This window comes from Zingiber officinale, chromosome 7A (genome assembly GCF_018446385.1).
Source record: "Zingiber officinale cultivar Zhangliang chromosome 7A, Zo_v1.1, whole genome shotgun sequence".
NCBI classification, from domain to species: Eukaryota; Viridiplantae; Streptophyta; class Magnoliopsida; order Zingiberales; family Zingiberaceae; genus Zingiber; species Zingiber officinale.
Window position 1 is genome coordinate 110,808,983 of NC_055998.1, and position 25,320 is coordinate 110,834,302.

The window sequence follows — 25,320 nt, forward strand, 5'->3', positions numbered from 1 at the left end:
CAAAGGCTTAGGAGAAGCCTAAGAAGATTGGTCCCGTGCTACGGAAAGGCAAGGAGCACATTATGTGTTTTTTGTGTAGTTAAAAGTGGCATTATCAAAGTCAATGTCCTAATGGGAGGAAATCAACCAAGGTCAAAGGAGGAAGCTCAACTCAAGGGGATCTCTTAAGAGCAAATCCAATGTATCATTTATTAATGAAATTCCTTTGAAAAATGATAAAAAAACATGCCAGTTCAAATTTATATCACTTTAATATTATTTATCATGAAAATAGGAAGCATGATAGAGTTAAAGAAAAATATGTAGCGTATCATGCCAAAACTACCATGCCTAAGGCTAGGAAGGTAAATAACAATGTAGGCCAAAATTCTAAGGATTTTAAATATTTGCCTAAAAAGAAAATGCCCATGGATCTAAGGAAAAATCTAAATTTGAGGACTTAAGGAGAACAAAATCAAGTCTTAGGGTCAAGACTTGATAAATTATAGAGAACCCTTAGAAAATTAGCAAATGAAGAAGAAATAAAACCTAGGTTTAGGAAAACATGAGTCATCTAATGGCCATAGTGGTTTGGGATACAAACCTAAAGCCAAGAAGGAAGTCCTTGTAGGTCCCTTGTGACCGACAAGAGGGGGTGAATTGCCTAAAAATGAAAACACAAACCTTTCTTGATCTTATAGTTAATTAACACAACCACTTATACAAAAAAGAAATAAGAAGCAAATTAATTAAAAGACAAAGGCACAGAAATTTACTTGGTTTGCAATCATAGGATTGCTAATCCAAGGTAAGTAAAACTCACTATGACGATCTCCTTTGGGTAGAGTAGCTTCTTACAACGTTGACAGCTCACACAGTAGTAGAACAAACAGAGAACTCATTTACAAGTGCTGTTATTCAACTACTGAAATTAGGGTTGTATTTATAGCTCTGATCCGGGCCCCTAGAAGGGTTTCAGGCGCCTGAGTGTGGATAAAATTTTATCCACGACACAACGGATCGTGACATCGTGGCTTAGATAGAATTTTCTGGTCCAGACGCCTGAGCAGGGCTGAACCAGCCCTCGACCAGGGCACGAGCTTGAGGCGCCCTGGCTGCCGCTGGGAGTCCGGATGCCCAAACATCGTCTTCGCACTCGAACCAGGTCTGGGAGCCCGGACCCCAGTTAACTTCAAGTTGACTTTTGTGTCATGGCTTCTGCTTCAGCTCCGCTTGCCTAGGTGATTTCGGGCATCTGGAATAAGGCTCACCTGAACTCATTTTTTGGCCTTCTCGAGCAACCTTTTGCTCTGACTTCTCGTCCCTCAGAACCGCCATGCATTTCCTTCTCGTCCGCTAGCATAATCTTTCGTAGCGCCTCGGCCCTCGAACACACCGAGCCTGTCCACTCTCTCCTGTGTCGTTCTCCTTGCTAACTACGTCTTTCGTTCGACCTCTTGTGCTTCTATGTTCCTGCACAATTAGACACAAGGTTCAAACTAGAACAAAACCTAACTTGACTTGGCTAATCACATCAAAACTACCACAGAGAATTTACAATCTCTTCCTTTTTGATATGAGCAAACCAAGTTAACTTAGGGTAAATAGAAAACAAATAACAGTAAAAATAACAAGTATATGATTTGCAATTAAAAAAATGTGCAAAAATCAAAATGTACCTTCCTCCTAAACTTATCCTTTAATTCTCCCCGTTTAATCACATTAAAAATAGGGGCATATTATGAAATTAACTTGAAGTAAATTCAAAACAGAGTCTAAGTGATAAAATTATAGTGACTATCATCTAGAACAATCATAAACTTTAAATTTCAAAAATTTAGATTTTTATAATTGATAAACAATTTTTTTAAAAAATAATTTGAAAAATATTTTTAATCATGGGGAAATTATGAAAATTTTTATAATGGTTAAACAGTCATATCCAAATTAGAGATAAAATTTTCATGAAAATTTGAAATTAATTTAAGCAGTAATAATTTTTTTCTACATAAAGACATATTTTCTTTAAAAATTACTTTAAATGATTTTTTAATCTCAAAAAATCTTGAATTTTTTTTTGAATATGTATTATAGCAAGTAGCTTTGTAAAAAAAAAATTTTAAAATAACTTTTTGAGAATTTTTAATATTAAAAATTTATATTTAGATAAATAATTCATAGAAAATTTACCAATGGTCAAACAATTTCAAAAAAAATTATTTAGATAGAGAAAATGATAAGGTTTTATAGAAAAAATAAAGTTCACAAGGATAATACTAAGAAATATTTTTAAAATGAAAAATATAGTTTTTGTTAGAAAATTCATAGAAAATAATATAATAAATAGAAAATTATGTAAATTTTTATATAGAAAAGAGATGAAATTATCTTTCTTAGAAAAATTACTATCTACTTAATTTCAAAGAAAATTTAAATGAAACAATTTATTTAGAATGTTAGTCAATTTTAAATAAAATTAAATTAATTTAAAAGTGATATATGCATAAAAAAATTAATCTAAGTATGATTTTGGAACCCAAAATAGATTCCTTCCTACCTGATTGATCAAAAATTTCTAGAAACATATTTACATGATAATTTTCTTATTTGATTCTATGGTATCTAAATTGTCAATTTAGTTCTTGATACTTTTTGAAATTTGAAATAACAACATTCGAACATGCAGAATTCTTTAGATTCTCTATTTCTACTTTTAATTTTTAATTTTTAATTTTTAATTTTTAGTTTAATGAAATCTTCCAATCGCCAAGATGTTACTAAGATTCCTTTTAACTCATTATTTTCTTTTAATAATTTTTTATTTTCATTTTTTAATTGATAGGAAGTATTAGACGAGATTTTTATAATCTTGTACAATTTGTTAGGAGGCAGAGACCGTACCTGACTTACCTCGTCGATTCCTTTATCTGAAGCTTCCCCTGTAGTACTGCTTCCTTACGATGTTGCTCCCCCTTCTTCGTTGCTTTCAATGCTCATCTCAGATGAGCTCACTTTGTCTTCTTCTTCTTGGTGACTTGCCATCAATGCAAGTCCAGCATGGGCTTCGATCTTCGACTCTGATGACATTCCGTCCTACGTTGTCTTTAGGTTTTTGTACTTTGTCTGGCTCAACTTCTTGTCCTTCTCCTTGTTCTTTAATTTTGGACAATTATCTTTGACATGCTCTTCTTCATTGCATTGATAGCATCTTACTTTTCTTCTGCTTTTCTTGGCCTGCACTTGATTGAATTTATTAGTTTGAATAAACTTTTTGAACTTTCTTACCATAAAAGTCATTTCATCATCATTGAGAGACATTTCAGATTTTTGTTCATCCATTTTTGCCTTCAAGGTAATGTTGTGCTTCGACTCCTCTTTAGATCTGCGCATCTCGACTCATAAATTTCAAAAGTGGAAAATAACTCTTCTAAATTACTTACCTCTAAATCTCTAGAGATGTAGTATGCATCTACTAGAGTTGACCATTCTAGAGTTCTAGAGAATGCGTTAAGCGCATACCTTAGCGAATCTCGGTTGGTTACCTTTTCTCTGAGATTCGTGAGTTTGGTGACTAGTTCTTTAAGCTTGGCATGCAATTGAGGAACTGTTTCACCTTCCTTGAGTCGCAAATTCGTTAGTTGGTTCCGAAGAAGATCTCTTCTTACAAGCTTGGCTTCAGAAGTTCCTTCATAAAGCTCCAGGAATTTTCTCAAAAATCCTTTGCAGACTCGTAGACTCTAATTCATTTTACTACTTGTAGGTCCCTTGTGGCTAGCAAGAGGGGGTGAATTTCCTAAAAATGAAAACACAAACCTTTCTCGATCTTATAGCTTAATTAGCACAACCACTTGTACTAAAAAGAAATAAGAAGCAAATTAATTAAAAGATAGAGGCACAACCACTTGTAGCTCCAGGAATTTTTCTCAAAGATCCTTTGCAGACTTGTAGACTCTAATTCAGTTTACCACTTGTAGGTCCCTTGTGGCTAGCAAGAGGGGGTGAATTTCCTAAAAATGAAAACACAAACCTTTCTCGATCTTATAGCTTAATTAGCACAACCACTTGTACTAAAAAGAAATAAGAAGCAAATTAATTAAAAGATAGAGGCATAAAAATTTACTTGGTTTGCAATAAGAAGATTGCTAATCCAAGGCAAGTAAAGCTCACTATGATGATCTCCTTTGGGCGAAGCAGTCTCTTACAACATTGAGAGTTCACACAGTAGTAGAATAAACAAAGAACTCATTTATAAGTGTTGTTATTCAACTACTAAAATCAGAACTATATTTATAGCCATGATCCGGACGCCTAGAAGGGTTCTGAGTGCCTAGGTGTGGATAAAATTTTATCCACGATACAACGGATCACTACAACTTGACGTAGATAGAATTTTCTAGTCTAGGCACTTGGACCAGGTTGAACTAACCCTCGATCAGGGTGCAAGCCCGAGGTACCCTGGCTGCTCCTGGGGGTCCAAGCACCTGGACCAGGTCTAGGCTCTCGGACCTTAATCAACTTCAAGTTGACTTTTGTGTCCAAGCTTTTGTTTTGGCTCCTCTCGCCTAGGTGATTTCGGCCATCCAGAATATGGCTCACTTAAACTCATTTTTCAACCTTCTCGAGCAACCTTCTGCTCCAGCTTCTCATCCCTCGAAATCGTCGTGCATTTCCTTCTCATCCATCAGTTTACTCTTCCATAGTGCCTGGTCCCTCAGACACACCAATTCCATCGACTCTCTCCCGTACCGTCCTTCTAGCCAGCTGTGTCTTTCACTCAACCTCCTGTGCTCCTAAGTTCCTGCACACTTAGACACAATGATCAAACTACAATAGGACCTAACTTGACTTGGCTAATCACTTCAAAATTATCATGGATACTTATACTCCCTTCTTATCATAGAGTTCCATATAGGTATGGAACTAACCCTAGGTCTAGGAGTCAATTCAAGGTTAAAGGGAGGTCATTCCAAGAGTTAACCTGGAAAAGACCAATGTGACTAATGTTGGATCGAGACGCGCCAGAGGGGGGGGTGAATAGCACTCGTGGCTTTCACTTTTTGTATTCGAAAAACTTAGGAGTAAATGCAGCGGAATAATAAATAACACACACACATAGAAGACTCCAAGATTTACTTGGTTCAGAGCCTAGGGCGACTCCTACTCCAAGGCCCACGCTCGTTGAGCGTTTACTTTGGGCAACAACTATAATCATGCAAACAGTGTTGGAATGTATACTAAAAGCCTAGCTTTTGTAAACATTTATTTTGAAATAAAAGAATCATATTTGGTCAATATCTATATTTATTTGTTAAATGTAATTGTTCAATTAATTTATATAGTAGATAACATGGAGTGTGGTGTCACACTCAGAAGATCATGTTGTCAGTTCTTTATAAATTATAAATAGTTGCTTATGACTAAGATGGAAAGGAGCAAACCATAGGAATAGTCATAGTGTAATTAAGTATTAGTTTATCTTGATTAATAAATTACACTGGTACACTCTAAGTGTATTGAGTAGGACCATTTAGGTAAGTTCTTTTTGTACTGACTTAATAAAAGAACTAGACCTTAGTTATTATGGAAGTGTGTGCTCTTAATCCTAATATAATAACAAGCACATAAATTTAATATCTATTTCTTTGACTTATCAAAGGGTGAGGTTTAGATCGATAAATCAATATGCTCGATAAGTTGGAAAATGATATTACTTATAGTGTGTGTTGTTGATTATAGAAGGAATCTGTGTCATAGTTATCTAGGTTGAGAATGCCCCCAAGAGGAGCTCATAAGGATTGCCATGTTAAACCCTGCAGGTGGACTTAGTCCGACATGACAATGAAGTTGAGTGGTACTACTCTTGGAGCTAGATATTAATTAAGTGAGTTGTCAGTAACTTAATTAGTGGCCATTCGTAATCTTAAACACAAGGAGACTAACACACTCATGATAAGAAGGAGCCCATAATGTAATTTGGGATTGGTGCGGTAGTGCGATAATAACTCTCTAGTGGAATGAGTTATTATTGATGAACTTGAGTTGTGTATTCGGGGTGAGCATGAGATACTCAATGTAACGACCCAATTTTCTCTATTTCAAGTTCTAAAAGTCCATAAAAATATTAGGAAATATTTTTAAAATATTCTAGAGATTTTTAGGAATTTTTAGAGTATTTTTACCTAATTTTTGGAGGTCGTTTAGTAGGGTTACAAAAAGAAAGAAGTTTTAAAAAAAAATGTTGAAGGTGAGATTCGAACCCACGACCTCGGGTCGGACTGACCCAAGCAAAACCGGACTAACCAGCTGAGCTACACGGTTTTGTTAACCTTATATGGTGAGAACTAAGTTTATAGCATAGTTAATGATTAGGGAATAAATTGAGAAAAAGTGTGTGGCTGAGGGATTGAAGCCGAGACCTTTGACTTGGTTAAAACTCGGTTGACCAGCTGTGCCAGCGAGTTTTGTTAATTAAGGAAAGAATGGATTATATTTAAGGTATAGTAATTAATAAAAATCTTAGTTATAAGAAGAGGTTTAAGTTTTTCCCGAACCCTAAATTTTTCTCACCCGAACCTCTCCTCCTCTCTCGCGAATGGCGGCGGCGACTTCGCTGTTCGGGCGAAAAGGGCGACGGAGCTAGGCTTTTTCTGTCCGGTCTTCACCAGTGTGCGACCACCATCGTCGAGGAGAGCTTGTGAGCATGAAGAAGAGCCTAAATCCAAGCTATCCGAAACCCTAGCAGCATTAGAAGCTCCCCCTTTTCGGTTGTAAGTCCAAGAACAGCGAGGTAAGTTGCTTCTCACCTGCAGTAGGAGTAGTTCCGAGCTTCAATTTGTTTTCCTTACTTTTGGATTTGTTTGAAGTTTCCTTGAGTTTACTGTCGTGTACTTCAAAGAGGGGAAACTAATGGTATGAATTAGGCATGTTTGTTCTTTTTGATATAGGGCAACTGATCTGGAACAAGGGAAGAGCTGTGGTTTCGGGTTGCTTGTATTGGTTGCTGCCATGACCATTAAATCCGAATTTGTTAGGTTGATTATGGGATCATCTTATTGTTGAGTAATTTGGATTTGGGTTTGTGCCATGTAATGGGTGTGGATAACTCTAATTTGGGAGTTCTGTTGGATTTTTAATGGCTTGGTTTCCTTGTTTTAGTTTTGTACAGCATTAGGATGAATAGAAAGGTAAAAGAAGTAAGTGTTTCTTGTTGTCTTGCTTCCAGATTTCCTTCCTGAACAACATTAGGATAGCTTGGAGTTAAAAGAGTAGTTTAAGGAATTATTTTGCTTTGAATTATGTTTTGGTTCCTTATATGCTCTAATGTTCACGCATCAACTTTTGATAACAGCAGCATTCTTTTAGTAGATAACAATATTAAAGCCTTAATCATAGTTAAAAGATGTTGATGAGATGGTGATACTGTGATCAGAATGCTCATGTTTCCTTTACAAGTTTTATCAGTTTTGGGTTGGTTTGATAACAATATTAATGGTATTATATCAAATATAATCCTGAGGGAGAACATGTCCTACCATTACTTGTCCAATGGAATAATTGAACTTGGCCTAACCATGTGTTAAAGTCCATATATAATGAGTATTACAGTTTAGTTTTTCCTTGCTGTTAGTAAAGCATGAGCAATTTTTCCATTTGCTAATAAATAAGCATGATCATTTTAACATGAGCAGTTTTATTTTAGAGTAGGCTTAAAGAAATCAAATTCAGTTTTTCTTGATTCATATCTGTTGTAGCATGCTTAGAGAGCTCAGTTTGCTTTCCTTTGATTTATGTTTATTGTAGCATGTTTAAAGAAGTTTGATTTGTTTTCTTTTGCTTGATTCTGTTGATACATTTTTAAAGAATCCTGTTGCTCTATAAAAACTCTAGTATCTACCTGTAGGTGGGAAAAATAAGAGTTTTAATAAATTCTTTAGGGATTTATAAGAAGTTATAAGAAAGAGAGACCAAGGTCTTAATAGGATCCCTAATTTTAAGAATTGGGATCAGTAGCATATCAAGTGCTCAAATAAATGCCAATGTATTTTATTATAAGAGAATTAAAGAATAACAAGTATAAGGAAGTAATAGTTAAGAAGAAAATAAGTATTTTACTTTTTAATGGCATGTACCGGACACAAGGTCCAGGACACAAGGTCCATTGGGTGGGCTCCTAGATCGCCCCTAGGCACAAGATCGCCTAGAAATACCTTAGTAGTTTCGGGATTAGCTACCTCGACTCTTATTAAGGATGCGCGCAAATTGGTACAATGCCGGGCCCAAAAGAAGTTTATTATTATTTTGAAGTATTAAAGTATAAGTTTTGAAACAATTGAAACAAGCTTCAAATATGTTTAGAATTAGAAAGTTTAGTTTCTTGTTATTTGAAGCATGCAGTAGTAGTTTTATTTGTTTCTTGCTATTAGATTATTCAGCATGTTTAGCTTTATTTGCTTTCAGCATGCAGTTATAGTTTTATTCTTGTGAGCATGAGTAGCTTTACATGTTTAGTATTTCAGTTAGTATGATTCCTTTATTGGTTTATGAGCATGATTAGCTATACATGTTTAGTATTTCAGTTAGTATGATTCCTTTGCTATGTATGAGCATGAGTAGCTTTACATGTTAGCATTCAATTTTAGCATGTTTTTATTTATATACATGCATATCGAGTTTTTGTGAGTAGATAGCGCTCACTAAGCTTTATGCTTATAGACTGCATTTCCTCCTACTGCAGATAAAGGAAAAGCTAAAGTATGAAAGGAAGGCGACAAGGTGGTGGTGATGAAGGTGTGTGATGGCTGGACTATGGAGAGATCAAGAGTTTGCTAAGGAGTTGTTAAAACTTACCTGTTTAGGGTTTCCTTTTCTTTTCTCCTTAATGCTATGATGAAGTTGGGATTGTAATTGAGTCTATTCCGCACTTGTAGCTTGTTATGTTTTATCGTTGGAGTATTATCTGTTTACTATTGCTAGAGTCGTTTCCTTCTTCTTATTTAGTTATTATACTGCGTGGTCGTGTGATTATATGTTCCAGCCGCCTGTGGCTGAGTATACACTGTTTGTATTGTTGATTTGGTCACCAGTACAGGGGAAACTCTGTCGAAATTTTTCGGTAGGGATTTCTCGTAGTTAAGTAGCGTACCGGTTAAGTAGAGTTAGTAGTTAAGTAACGGTCACTCTTAGAGAGTAGTAGTAGTAGTAAGAAGGGTGGTCGTTACAGTTGATATCAGAGCAGTTCTCATTCTCCAGCATCACACACACATCAGCATCATCATTGTCATCTTCAAATAAGAAAGTATTTAAATTCTTTCTTTATTCTGCTTTCCTTATTATTAACTGCAGTATAGAGTATTTGTTTTTGAATGCTTAAGTAAGATAGAAGATTTTGTTTCCCTTTTCTATATTCATATATAAGTATGATTAGAAGGGTTAGAGAAGCTATTTAGTCTTTTTCCTCTGCATAATTAGATGTCAAGAAGAGGACGTCCCCGTACCGTTCATACTGAGGATCAAGTTCAGGAGAACGAAGAGCCCAGAACCCCTGGGCCTATTCTCTCTTAAGTTGTTGCTCAACTTCAGAGACAAGTAGCGAGCAGCAGCAAGTGATTGCCAATCTAATGGCCAATCAGAAGTCAGCTCCTCCCACTCCCCCAACCATTAATGTGGAGACTCCAGGGGTGACTGAAGTCCTATCAGTTGCCCTGGAAGTCGTCACAACACCTAGAAGACAAGAAGCATACCTCATCCAGTGGCTGAAACTGAAACCAGAAAGCTTCTCAGGCATGACTGAGCCCTGCGATGCCCGGGCTTGATTCAAGACACTTAAGAGCACAATGGAGCTTCTTGACTAGCCAAAAGTCGAGAAAGTTAAGTGTGCCTCTTCCTGCCTATCTGGAGATGCTTGTATGTGGTGGGAGCGAGTTAAGAGTAAGAGAGCAATCAACCAGATGAGCTGGGTTGACTTCGAGATAGAGTTTTACGAAGAAGTCTTCCGTCAACGAATCACCAATAAACAGTATGAGGAGCTTATGAAATTCAGACAAGGTGACTACCAGTAGAAGAAGCGGTTAAAAGATTTAACAGGCTAGCTCACCTTTGTCTAGAGTTAGTAAGTACAGTGAAAGAACGAGTCAGACTGATGCTCCTAATGCTGCGACCAGAAATAACACCTAATGTGAGTAGTGGAACTCACCGACCATAGATTGGTGAAGAGCTGGTCAGCAGGGCATTAGTGAGCACTATCTGAACAGCAACAAGGTACAACAAACGCAACACAAGCCAGTCAAGATAGAAGACAAGACAGTGGGGAAACAGAGACCCCAGTCAAGTAATCAGAACTGGAAGGACAAAGATAACAAGAAAGACCCAAGCAGGAAGATGTTCGGGTAGTCTGTGAGTATCCAAAGGTATTTCCAGAAGGGCTACCTGGACCACCTCCCAACAGAGAAGTGGAGTTTGAGATTGAATTGGTTCCTATTACCGGTCCAATTTCAAAAGCTCCGTATCGCATGTCTCCAGCAGAGTTGAAAGAGTTGCAAGCACAACTACAAGAGTTACTTGACAAGGGCTTCATTCGCCCTAGTCACTCACCTTGGGGAACTCCTGTGTTGTTTGTCAAGAAGAAAGATGGATCTATGAGAATGTGCATAGATTACAGAGCTCTGAATCAAGTGACCATCAAGAACAAGTACCCCCTTCCCAGGATCGACGACTTATTTGATCAGCTGAGAGGGGCAATAGTATTCTCGAAGATAGACATGCGCTCTGGGTACCATCAGCTGAAAGTGAAAGAAAGAGATATACCCAGAATGGCGTTCGGGACCAGATATGGACACTACGAGTTTGTAGTCATGCCTTTTGGTGTGACTAATGCACCAACGGTTTTAATGGACTTGATGAACAGGGTGTTCAGAGAATACCTTGACAAATTTGTCATCATATTCATTGACGACATTCTAGTCTATTCAAGGACCTCAGAGGAACATGACACACACTTGAGGATAGTATTGTAGACCTTTCAGCAAAAGCAGCTGTATATTAAATTCTCAAAGTGCGAATTCTGGTTAGATCAAGTGGCGTTTCTAGGCCACATAATTTCTAAAGAAGGTATTCAAGTGGATCCAGCCAAAGTAGAAGCGGTCAGCAACTGGAGGAGACCCAAGAATGCCAGGGAGATTAGAAGCTTCCTTGGTTTAGCTGGGTATTACAGGAAATTCGTGGAAGACTTTTTCAGAATAGCCTCTCCACTTACAGCCCTCACCAGAAAGAACAAGAAGTTTGAATGGTCAGATAAATGTGAGCAGAGTTTCCAAGAGTTGAAGAAGAGACTGACCAGTACTTCCATTCTGACTGTTCCAGAGAGTGACAAGAGTTTTGACATCTACAGTGATGCTTCCAAGATGGGCTTAGGAGTTGTACTCATGTAGGAAGGAAAAGTTATAGCTTATGCTTCCAGACAACTCAAAGACTACGAGAAGAACTACCCCACTCATGATCTAGAGCTGGCAGCTGTGGTCATTGCACTGAAACTCTGGCGACATCATTTGTATGGAGTTCAGTGCAGAATCTTTACAGACCACTAGAGTCTTAAGTACTTCTTCACACAGAAGGACTTAAACATGAGACAGCGTAGGTGGCTAGAGTTGGTCAAAGACTATGACTGTAAAATCCTCTACCACCCAGGTAAAGCTAACAAAGTGGCAGATGCACTAAGCAAAAAGTCCAGTGCATCCCTGATGTCCTTGTCATCATTAGCTCTGCCACTGCAGAAGGAGTTGTCAGATTTTGGACTTGAAATTATTGAAGGACAACTCTCTGCATTGACCTTAGAGTCAACCCTGCTTGAGGATATACAGAGAAAGAAAAGTGAAGATCCAGATATCCAAAAGATCAAGCAAGGGATACAAGAAGAAGGAAATTCGGAGTTTCGAGTATCAGATAGTGGAATTCTTTATCAGGGGAGCCGCCTTTGTGTCCCTAATGATGAAGAGCTGAGAAAGAAAATTTTAGAGGAAGCATACCCTATTCCATGCATCCTGGTTCTACCAAGATGTATCAAGACGTGAAACAGAGATTCTGGTGGTCTGGACTCAAAAGAGATGTAGCTAAATATGTCAGTACCTGCCTGACATGTCAGAGGGTCAAAGCAGAACACCAGAGACCAGGAGGAGTTCTACAGCCTCTTCCTATACCAGAGTGGAAGTGGGAAGACATATCCATGGACTTCATAACAGGTCTCCCAGGAACCACAAATGGATATGATGCGATATGGGTGATAGTGGACAGATTGACCAAGTCTGCTCATTTTCTAGCCATCAAGGTATCCCACTCTATAGAGCAGTTAGCACAGTTATATGTTAAGGAGGTGATCAGACTTCACGGAGTTCCTAAATCTATTGTGTCTGATAGAGATGGGCGTTTCACCTCTCACTTTTGGGAGTGTGTTCAGACTGCACTAGGCACCAAACTCAAGTTCAGCACAGCCTTCCATCCTCAGACTGATGGACAGACAGAGCGAGTAAATCAGATTCTAGAAGATATGCTCAGAGCTTGTGCACTAGATTTCAAATTCAATCAAAATTTATGCCACTCCAGAAAGATCAACTCAACTTCTGTACTTAACCCGTATCCCATAACAGTTCAGGAACACAAAACTAATCGGAACCCCAAGAAAGCAAATCAACCTTAAAATTCAAAGCTCCACTGAACTCAAAACACCATTCAATCCTCCGAATAACTTCCCGATCATGCACTTGATCAAACAGGTATCATGCAGAAATCTCCCAGCCTCAACAACATGAAAGAAATCAAATTTGAACTCGTTCTTAGCCATGTGAAAGCCATGAAAAACGCAAACAGAACCCCACTTGTAAATCCGAATCCCTCAAAAAGACTTAAGCAGAATACAAAGCTTTAAATCTGAAAAACTAGGGTTCTATGGCTAACTCAATCTTTACAACAGCAATAAGGGAGAAAGCCACGGTAAAACTCAAGAAAACAAGAAAACACCAAATAAAAAATCGGAGCAACTCTTACCGCAGGTGAGTAGCAACTTACCATGCTTTCTTGGACCTACTGCCGAGAGGGAGAGGCTGCTAGGGTTCCGGGTGCTTGCAAGCTTCCGGCCTCTTCTTGTGCCCGCGCGGTCACCGTGCCGAGAGGGGCTCGGATCCGTGAAGGACTCGCGGAGGAGGGCGCTCGCCGGCCGCCGGAGTGGAGCCCTAAGTCGTCTTCGTTTCCACCCGAGCGAGAGCCATCGCGCGGCGTCGTGAGCGTGAGAGAAGAAAGGGAATTTCGGGAGAAATTTTAGGTTTAGGGAAAAGGATTTAAAACTTATACTCAAGGTTATTTTCGTTTCCAACTATAGCTTAAATGGAATTTTTTCTCCTTCCTTAATAACAAACGATCGCTAGCACACTTGGTCAGCCGCTCCGCTTAAATCTTTGCTTCGGGTCCGAGGTCGAGGGTTCGAACCTCGGCTGAAACATTTTTCCACAACATTTTATAAACTTAAGATATTTCTATATCTACTATCCCTTAAATATGATTTCGCCCATTACTTGATCTGTAATAACCGCCGGCCCACTTGGTTAGCCGAGTTTTGCCCAGATCAGAGGTTGCTGGTTCGAACCTTGGCTTGGACATTTTTTTGTCAAAACTTCCTTCGTTTAGTAAAAATACCAAACTACCTCCAAAAATTACATAAAAATACTCTAAAAATTTCTAAAAATATCTAGAATATTTCTATAACATTTCTAAATATTTTTGAATTATTTCTGGGCTCAAAATGAGGAAATTTGGGTCGTTACAATTCCCCACACCTTATAAAAAGTTCGTCCTCGAACTTAGAATAATTCTAGATCTCTCTGTCTCATACTGTCCTTACACTCCCAAATAATTTCCTCGTGCTTCTAGTTCTAAATAACTTTCACTAATGGTACTCTTTGTTCCTTAGTCTCTTAACTTCTCGGTCCTCTATCATTCATATCGAATCGTACCCATTAGTGGTCCTTGGAAGGCTTATTATAAGGTCTCTGAAGACCATAGGTGCATTAGTTACACCAAATGGCATGACTACAAATTCGTAGTGTCCATTTCTGGTCCTGGAAACTGTTTTGGGTGCATCACTTCCTTTCACTTTCAACTGATGGTTCCCCAAAATGCAGGTCTGTTTTAGAGAACATTATTACCCTCTTTAGCTGATCCAATAGATCATCTATTCTGGGAAGAGGGTACTTGTCCTTAATTGCTACTTTGCTCAGCGCTCTAAAATCTATGCACATCCGCATAGATCCGTCTTTCTCCTTAATGAACAACTCTGGAGCTCTCCGGGGTGAATGACTAGGACGGATAAAACCCTTGTCAAGTAGCTACTAAAATTGTTCTTGTAACTCTCTTAGCTCTGCTAGAAAAATTCGATACAGAGCTTTTGAAATTAGGCTGGTGTCAGGAAACGACTCAATTCCAAACTCTACTTCTCTGTTGAAAGGTAGTCCAGGTAGCTCTTCTAGAAATACCTTTGGGTATTCGCAGACTACCCGAATGTCTTCCTGCTTGGGTCTTTCTTGTTATCATTGTCCTTCTAGTTCTAATTACTTAACTGGGGTTTCTGACTCCCAACTGTCTTGTCCTCTATCTTAACATCTAACTATGTCAAGAATAATACTTAACATCTTCTCTATCCTTTCTAAACAAACTTATGTATATGAACATAAGAGAAACAAAACTAAAATTGTCTCGATTCTTTCTAAGCATATGTATCAAAACATAGAAAAATAAAACAAGGATTTTCTTCTTACTTAAGCGCATATAAGCAGATACTCTATACTACAAATAATAAAGAAAGCATAAAAAGGAAAACTTAAATACTTTCTTACTTGAAGACGACAAGGATGGTGCTGATGTGTGATGCTGGAGAATGGAAACTGCTCTGATACCAACTGTAACGACCACCCTTCTTACTACTACTACTCTCTAACGATGACCGTTACTTATCTACTAACTCTACTTAACCGGTATAATTAAAATTCTCGAAGAAACCCTACCGAAAAATTTTGCAGAGTCTCCCCTGTACCGGTGACCATAATCATTAATACATGACATAATATACACAGCCACAAGCGGCTGGAACACATATCAATCAACCACGCAGTATAATAAATCCAAAATAAAGGAAACAATACCACAACTCATCACACCATATCACAATTCTTCTACTATGTCCTAATCACATCAAAATAACAAATGTTATCTCAAATACTCCTAACATAGCAAAAGACAATGGAGACTAAAATAAAACTTCTTTCCTAGTCCCAAGGCTTTCATAGTCCTGGCATCACACATCCTTCAAACACCTCCTTGTCACCTTCCTTTCTATATCTTTTCCTTTCCTGTATCTGCAGTAAGAGGAAGTGCAGTCTATAAGCAAAATTTGCTTAGTAAGCGCTATCTAACTCACAAAATCTCGATATGCATGTATATAAATAAAAACATGCTAAAACTGAATGCTAACATGTAAAGCTACTCATGCTCATACATAGCAAAGGAATCATACTAACTGAAATACTAAACATGTATAGCTAATCATGCTCATAAATAGCAAAGAACAGTAAACTAACTCATGCTCTTCTATTAGTAAAGAAACATACTGAAAGGCTAAATATGTAAGGCAAGTCTATACTATCATGCTTGCATAAAGAACTTAACTTACTGAATTCTAAACACCTTCTGTATCTTATTTCACTTGCTTAAAGCCTTATTCTTTAATACTTATGTGAAACTTATTTTTTTCTTGTTCAAAAGCTTATACTTTTAATACTTCAAAATAATAATCAACTTCTTCTTGGGCCCGGCAACTGTACTTGCTTTTACTTTTGTAACGACCCGACCCATTTGGCGGCCCATTTGGCGACCCTCAGGTCGTCGACCGTCGGCCGTGCCGTTACTACTAGGTTATCTGAACCTAGGGACGACTATGAGAGCCCAACCCAAGGACAACTGAGAGTCCAGTACAGTGCCACTGATAAAAGTAAAATACTTGTTATCTTTTAATACTTCTAATATATAATGCCTTGGCATTTTAATAAGCACCTTGTGTGTCAAAATCCCTAAAGTCTTGACTTTGGGATCTACTTAAGCCTTGGCCTTTTTCTTTCTTTTCTTTATCTGTCTTATACTTTTCTTTATCTTTCTTATACTTTTCTAAAACCCAAAATACTGTTAGGGTACTTTCGTATGCATCTATGAATGAAACTAACTATGTAACACATAACCATGCATAGAATACAAAAGAAATCTGCACATACAATACTTATCAAAAATCTGCACAAATGCTTAACAGAAATCTGCATACTAGCTTGATAAAAATCTGCATAATAGCTTAACAGAAATCTGCATACTAGCTTAACAAAAATCTGCACTTGTTTAACAGAAATTCTGCAAAGAAACTTAACAAAAGAAACATATTCTGGCTAGTATAGATTTTCATCGTCTCTCAAACTTCCTTTCTATAATATGACTAATACACAGCTTATCTGGAATTCACTCAATAAAGATATTATAACTCGTAATCCATTTAAAATTCCAGAATCAGCCAAGCACAGATGTTATCCATATACTTGAATGGAAGTAGCATAACTAAACCTCAAACTCAGATTCAACATAAGCAATTTATCTAAACCTCATGCTCAGATTTAATATAAGCAAATTATCTAAACCTCATGTTCAGAACCTCAAATCTGTATACTCGAATGGAAGTAGCATATCTAAATTATTCTCATACTTCTCACCTGTTAAATTCATTACCTCAATTCAAATCATCTTTAGTTTAATACATGATACTCACCAAAACAACATATTACATATACTCATCTTCACTCTTCATCCACGCTTCTGCACTAAAGAGATTACACCATCTACTTCATCATAAAATAAACTAAAATCACTGCCGGATCAACCTCCAATTAGCCTAATAAACCAATACTTAATCCAAGTCATTATATGTTCATTGCCTAATAGCAAAATAAAGGGAAACTAAAAACTTAAAGAAAAATCTAACTATATACTTGGAATAAAAGAGTCTGAAATGTTTTCATGAAATCTGAAACTAACATGCTAAACTTAAAATTATAACTGCAGGTTAAAGGATCACTAACAAAGAATCTAATAGCATGTTAAACAATTGATAACAAAAGGGTCTAACTGGTTAGAACTTGAAACTCTATAAAACTTATACTTCTTATACTTTAAAATATTTATCTTTTTCTCCTTCAGACCTTGGTCTTTACTTTACTTATAACTTCTCATGAATCCCTAAAAGGATTAAGTAGAATACTATATGTACATATAGATTCTAGAGTTGCATAAAACAAGTTCAATTCATTAAGACTTGCTGTGAACATAAGGAATTGCAACTAACTATACATGTTGTCCAATAACAAGGAAATCTAAGATTTGCATACATTAAAATAGACCATTAAAGCTCACTGATTTGCAAAGGAAATAAAACTGCAAAGCTAAAAGAGAAGGTCGGTTGTCCATGCTTAATAACCTTTGCAAAAGAACTAAACTAAATGCTGACCTAAAGATATTCATACTCATTAATTTACCAAAGAACCCCCATCTGTCACGCTAACTATAAGGTTGTTCTGGCTTATGGAATTAACCTTCATGCTTCTACAAACACTTACAATGTACAAGCAATGCACAAATGCTACAACACTAGAACTGAATGCAAGGAATTAATCTTGCTGAATTGAACCTCAAGAAGTCAACTTGCTGAATTGAAACTTAAAGAATCAAACTTGAATAACTTTAAATCAGTAATTAAACCCAACTATATGCCAAATCCATTAAAACACCTTCTTATCTTCCTTTAAAAACTCACTCCAATGAATCCAATACTACACAAGATTAACTCACGGTATAATAACAAAATAATTCCAGCAATTAGATACTACTTCACTTTAAAAGTCTACAACTATCAAATGGTATAGAATATCAAGCATGTTGTCCGTACTTTTCTCTATCTACATTCATATATGGCATAGGGTACTTAGTGAATATGAAATCTGTTCATGCATAATAGAGTGTAGACTATATTTCTAATTGTTCCATATTTCCACATCTCCTTGTTAGGATCGATGGACTCAGCTAGAGAGGGGGGTGTGAATAGCCGACCCCAAATCTCGTTCGTTTCGTTCTACAAATCAAGGTTAGCGCAGCGAAAATCAAAACAACAAAACAAAGACAAGAAATCAAACCTCAATACGCGTCGACATAACGAGGTTCGGAGATGAAACTCCTACTCCTCGGCGTGTCCGTAAGGTGGACGAAGCCTATCAATCCGTCGGTGGATGAGTCCCCGGAAACCCGGCTAATAATCACTCCTTCTGGGTGGAGAAACCTCGTTACAATGTCTTGCAACAGCAAGATGAACAGGAGTACAAGAATACAGCAAGAAACTAAGTACAATACACAAATGTAATAACCCTAGCTTGCCTTCTTGTCGACTGGTTGAAGCAGCAACTTCACGAGACGCCTACAACAGTAGGAACCCAGTCGAAGAAGCTCACACGAAGCTTCGGAACTCAGCAAAGCTCAAGAGCACACCAGCAGCTCAGTAGAAAGAAGAGGAAGAAGAGAAAAGAACAGTAGCTCCTCAATCCCTTTTATAACCTGCGAAGAAGACACAGAAGAAACTAGTCGTTGCTACGCAACGACTAGGATGTGGACCGATCAGGCTTCATCCTGATCAGTCCACAAGGGTCCTGATCGGTCACAACACCGATCAGGCCCTTCCCTGATCGGTCATGGAGACCGATCAGGTCCTTCCCTGATCGGTCCCATGACCGATCAGGTCCTTTCCCTCCCGAAGGTGATTTCCTTCTGATCGTCTACTGATCGATCACTAATCGGTCTGCTGACCGATCAGATAAGCAATAGAATACTTCTGTTTGGTTACTGATTGGTTACCAGACCGATCAGATAACCCAGCGTATCACTGGATCGGTCACCAGATCGATCCAGGTTTAGAGCTTCCAACCCTAAACCCTACTTGGTCCTGAGAACGAGCTACCGAGCCCTCTATGACTTCGTCCGGTCCAGAGAACGAGCTACCGAGCCCTCTCTGACCACAGTCCGGAGAACGAGCTACCGAGCCCTCTCCGACTTCGTCCGGTCCAGAGAACGAGCTACCGAGCCCTCTCTGACCACAGTCCGGAGAACGAGCTACCGAGCCCTCTCCGACTTTCCGTGCCAAGTCTCCATCTTGGTCTTCTCCGTGCCAAGTCTCCATACTTGGACTTTTCCCATGCCAAGCTCCCTGGTTGGACTTTTCACCAGATGTCTGGTCAACCTTGGCCCATTTGGATTTCCCTTGCCTGGCTTCACTCACCAGGACTTCCAAACTGCCTAGCTTCACTAACTAGGTCTTTTACCTGGCTTCACTCACCAGGGTTTCCCATCTGCCTGGCTTCACTCACCAGGACTTTCTCCAACTGCCTGGCTTCACTCACCAGGACTTTCACTTTCACCTAGCTTCACTCACTAGGATTTTCACTTGGCTTCACTCACCAGGATTTCCCATCTACCTGGCTTCACTCACCAGGACTTTCTCCAACTGCCTGGCTTCACTCACCAGGACTTTCACATTCACCTAGCTTCACTCACTAGGATTTTCACCTGGCTTCACTCACCAGGATTTTCCGAACTGCCTAACATCCCAGTTAGGACTTCCCAGTCAAGTATCCGGTCAACCTTGACCTACTTGACTTTTCTTCAACCAACCTGATCAGACCCTGATCAGTATCTCTCCGCATGGACAACTGCACCTGCATTGTCCATGTCTACATGTCTTTCTGTATTGTCAAACATCGAAATCATGACCAAGGTTTACGCTTGGTCAACTAGGTCAACCTTGACCTAGTGGAAATTGCACCAACAATCTCCCCCTTTTTGATGTTTGACAATACCTTTAAGTTAGGCTAATCCAATAGCCTCAACTTTCCTCATGCCACTAGGTAATGAAACATAAGTTACAACCTTACATTTTCCTTCTAAGAAGGCAACCTCCTTCTTAGATAATGAAGGCCTAACTTAAAACCCTTCATTCTCCCCCTATTGGCACACATCAACAAACTCTCCCCCTGAAGAGTAAGTTATCGTTGTTCACAACTTCACTCGTCGTGATCAACAAACTCTCCCACTAACTCCAATGTTCTTCCTTGAACATTCTCTAGACATTCTTCCCCTTTTTGACACACATCAAAAGGAGTGAATCAAGGTCAAGAGTTTCTTCCTAATGAAAGTCCCATACCTTTCATTGAAACCCTTAATTTCCCCCTTGATACTAAATTCAACAATCAACTTAGTGATAATCCCATATCACTCATCCTCAAAAATTTCGATGAGTAAAAACTCCCCCTAAAAGTCAACTCCTCCTTGACTAATAGGTAAAACTCCCCCTAAAGGTCAACTCCCCCTTGACCATTGCACCAACAATGTCTTGGAGAGTTTCAAACCTTTAGAAATCCAAAACACCAACTCCCAACTGAAATTTCAGACAAAACAGTCGAAAATCAGCAAGTTGGCACATGTTGATCGGTCACCAAACCGATCAGCCTTCACTGGATCGGTCACCAGACCGATCCACACTCTCCTGGATCGGTCCTAGTGACCGATCCACACTTTCCTGGACCGATCAGAATCCTCTCTGATCGGTCCACATGTCTGATATCAGAATTTCTGATTTTCCTCCCGAAATTCAGAAACTCCTAGAAAATTTCAGAAAATTCCAAAAATTGTGAAACTTTGAGGATACATTCCTCATAACATATACTATCAAGAAAAAATAGTTTTCTATGAAAATAACTCCCCTTTTCAAATCTTGATACAAAGTTCAAAAGTCTTTGAAATAGCTCAAAGTTAACTCATTTTGTATCACTTTGCTGAATGATGAATGTTATCACTAGAAAAGCTTCATCAAGGTTTTTCAAATCAATTTTGAAATGATTTTAAACCCTTTAATTTGGGACCACAATCTTTGGGTTAAATGTACATGACTTGTACATAAGCTTTCCCTATGATCCCCAATTTAGAATTAGGCTCATCTAGGTACAAGAACTATGCACCTTGATCCTAACTCATCATCCTAATATCTCACACACATCTAAGGTGTATCAAACACATCTAAGTCAATTTTGATGTGAGATATGGGTTTAGGTTATCTTAGGCTAAGGTCTCATGCATTTTCTAAACATCAATTTGATCTCCATATCAAATTGTGTTTTTAACCTTAAATCAATTTCATTGATTATAAATGCAAGAAATGATGACATGACATAAAATGATATCATACATAATAACATGTGCCAATGTCATGATGTCATGGCATAAAGTATGAAACTTAAATAGAGCATGACATATAAATAACCTAAGCATTATCATGACATTTTAAATGATCATAAAATAAATATGATGTCATGACATGACATATGGCAAACAATATATGGCAAATAACATGTCAAGGTATAGAAAATACCTAATTCTAGCCTTAGTTGCCATTTTTGATAACTTTGATCATTTTACCATAGGTTCTATATTCCTAAGTGTAATAGACCTAGCATCTCATACCAAAGATTTTTAGATCACTATGTGCCAATTAGATTGACTCTAGAAAACTCCTCAAATTTGATTGGCACATTCTAATCACCTTAGGAATAATTCTTAATTTCATTTTCAAGGCTTGATTATACCTTGAAAATTCCTAAGGTGCCACCTTTTGCCATGATTAGGTTAACTACCTATTCAAGTAAGGTTGGCACACTCTAACTCATCTAGCGTGATGAGATCACGCTCCTAGGAACCCAATACCTATTGGAGCTCATTGGGTTCACTAAGTATTCACTAGGGATGACTTCCCTAGCAACCCTTCTAATGACCCTCCTAGGCTTTAAAGCCTTGGTCATTTGGGACTCATCAAGATCCACTCTAGGGGTGACTCCCCTTGTGACCTTGGTGATGGTCTTCCTTGCCCTAGATTTTGTTCCATAATCTAATGGAACATTGTGATAAGTGGGCTTTACCACTTGGGACTTAGGTTTGTGACCCAAACCTTTCATGTCCTTGGGCTTTGGTTTTTGCTCCTTAGACCCTATATTTGACTTTTCCAAATTTTTAAGGGTCTTTTCTAACATGTCAAGTCTTGACCTCAAGACTTGATTTTCCTTCTTTAATACCTCAAGACTTGATTTGTCATTTTTCTTTGAGGCATTCCTAGGCATGTGTCTAGTTGATTTGGGATTCCTACTTAGGTTTTCCTTAGCCTTAGATGGGTTAATTCTAGGGTTGGCTTTCCTAGTGTTATCCTTATCTAGGCTCACATGTTTGGCACCTAAGCATGTGTATTGATTTCTAAAGTTAACATGCTTATCATTCTTGACAATAGCAATAAGGCTACTAGCATGCATCCTACTAGAATTGCAAGAATGTGCCTTAGAGATTGCCTTAGGGTTTGCCCTAGCTCCCCCTATACATGTGCTCGATCTCTTGTCCTTGTGAGGTTGCCTCCCCCTCGGACATTGGCTCCGATAATGTCCCCTTCGCTTGCATTGGAAGCACACCACATGCTCCTTGCCTTTGCGTGTCGGGACTCCGGCTTTCTTGACCTTTGGCGCCGGTGGGGACTTCCTAATCCTCCTTGGACACTTACTCTTGTAGTGCCCAAATTCCCTACACTCAAAGCACATTATGTGTAATTTGCTAGAAATTAAAATGCTTGAGTTACCTAGGTTTGAGAATGGATGAAAGCTCTCTTCTTCATCCCTTCCGGAGGTAGAAGCTTCTTCTTCTTGCTCTGAACTTGAAGAAGAACTCTCCTCCTCTTCTTCTTTAGATGTTGAGTGGCCCTCAACTTCTAAATCCATTCCTCCATGAAGTGAGCTACTTGGCTCACTTGACTCCTCTTCATGACTTGAAGTGGAGTTCTCCTCATGGAACTTTGCCAAGTTGTTCCACAACTCCTTGGCATCGTTATATCCACCTATCCTACACAAAACATCATTAGGTAAAGAAAATTCAAAAATTTTCAATACCTCATCGTTGACTAGGGATTGGTGGACTTGTTCCTTGGTCCACTCCTTCTTCTCTAGGGTTTCTCCTTTTTTGTCCATCGGAGGCTTGAAACCTAATTGAACACAACTCCAATTTTCAAGGTTAGTCATAAGAAAGCACTTCATTCTTACCTTCCAAAACGCGAAGTCGTCGCGATCGTAGAAAGGTGGAATGGTGATGTCTTCTCCGAGTTGATCCATCTCTAGCTTGTGCTCCCTCGGGTGTTAATCCGGCGAAGAGCAACCTTGCTCTGATACCACTTGTTAGGATCGATGGACTCGGCTAGAGAGGGGGGTGTGAATAGCCGACCCCAAATCTCGTTCGTTTCGTTCTACAAATCAAGGTTAGCGCAGCGGAAATAAAAACAACGAAACAAAGACAAGAAATCAAACCTCAATACGCGTCGACGTAACGAGGTTCGGAGATGAAACTCCTACTCCTCGGCGTGTCCGTAAGGTGGACGAAGCCTATCAATCCGTCGGTGGATGAGTCCCCGGAAACTCGGCTAATAATCACTCCTTCTGGGTGGAGAAACCTCGCCACAATATCTTGCAACTGCAAGATGAACAGGAGTACAAGAATACAGCAAGAAACTAAGTACAATACACAAATGTAATAACCCTAGCTTGCCTTCTTGTCGACTGGTTGAAGCAGCAACTTCACGAGACGCCTACAACAGCAGGAACCCAGTCGAAGAAGCTCACACGAAGCTTCGAAACTCAGCAAAGCTCAAGAGAACACCAGCAGCACAGTAGAAAGAAGAGGAAGAAGAGAAAAGAACAGTAGCTCCTCAATCCCTTTTATAACCTGCGAAGAAGACACAGAAGAAACTAGCTGTTGCCACGCAACAGCTAGGATGTGGACCGATCAGGCTTCATCCTGATCGGTCCACAAGGGTCCTGATCGGTCACAAGACCGATCAAGCCCTTCCCTGATCGGTCATGGAGACCGATCAGGTCCTTCCCTGATCGGTCCCATAACCGATCAGGTCCTTTCCCTCCCGAAGGTGATCTCCTTCTGATCGTCTACTGATCGATCACTAATCGGTCTGCTGACCGATCAGATAAGCAATAGAATACTTTTGTTTGGTTACTGATCGGTCACCAGACCGATCAGATAACCCAGCGTATCATTGGATCGGTCACCAGATCGATCCAGGTTTAGAGCTTCCAGCCCTAAACCCTACTTGGTCCTGAGAACGAGCTACCGAGCCCTCTATGACTTCGTCCGGTCCAGAGAACGAGCTACCGAGCCCTCTCTGACCACAGTCCGGAGAACGAGCTACCGAGCCCTCTCCGACTTCGTCCGGTCCAGAGAACGAGCTACCGAGCCCTCTCTGACCACAGTCCGGAGAACGAGCTACCGAGCCCTCTCCGACTTTCCGTGCCAAGTCTCCATCTTGGTCTTCTCCGTGCCAAGTCTCCATACTTGGACTTTTCCCGTGCCAAGCTCCCTGGTTGGACTTTTCACCAGATGTCTGGTCAACCTTGGCCCATTTGGATTTCCCTTGCCTGGCTTCACTCACCAGGACTTCCAAACTGCCTAGCTTCACTCACTAGGTCTTTTACCTGGCTTCACTCACCAGGGTTTCCCATCTGCCTGGCTTCACTCACCAGGACTTTCTCCAACTGCCTGGCTTCACTCACCAGGACTTTCACTTTCACCTAGCTTCACTCACTAGGATTTTCACCTGGCTTCACTCACCAGGATTTCCCATCTGCCTGGCTTCACTCACCAGGACTTTCTCCAACTGCCTGGCTTCACTCACCAGGACTTTCACTTTCACCTAACTTCACTCACTAGGATTTTCACCTGGCTTCACTCACCAGGATTTCCCGAACTGCCTAACATCCTAGTTAGGACTTCCCAGTCAAGTATCCGGTCAACCTTGATCTACTTGACTTTTCTTCATCCAACCTGATCAGACCCTGATCAGTATCTCTCCGCATGGACAACTGCACCTGCATTGTCCATGTCTACATGTCTTTCTGTATTGTCAAACATCGAAACCATGACCAAGGTTTACGCTTGGTCAACTAGGTCAACCTTGACCTAGTGGAAATTGCACCAACAATCTCCCCCTTTTTGATGTTTGACAATACCTTTAAGTTAGGCTAATCCAATAACCTCAACTTTCCTCATGCCACTAGGTAATGAAACATAAGTTACAACTTTACATTTTCCTTCTAAGAAGGCAACCTCCTTCTTAGATAATGAAGGCCTAACTTAAAA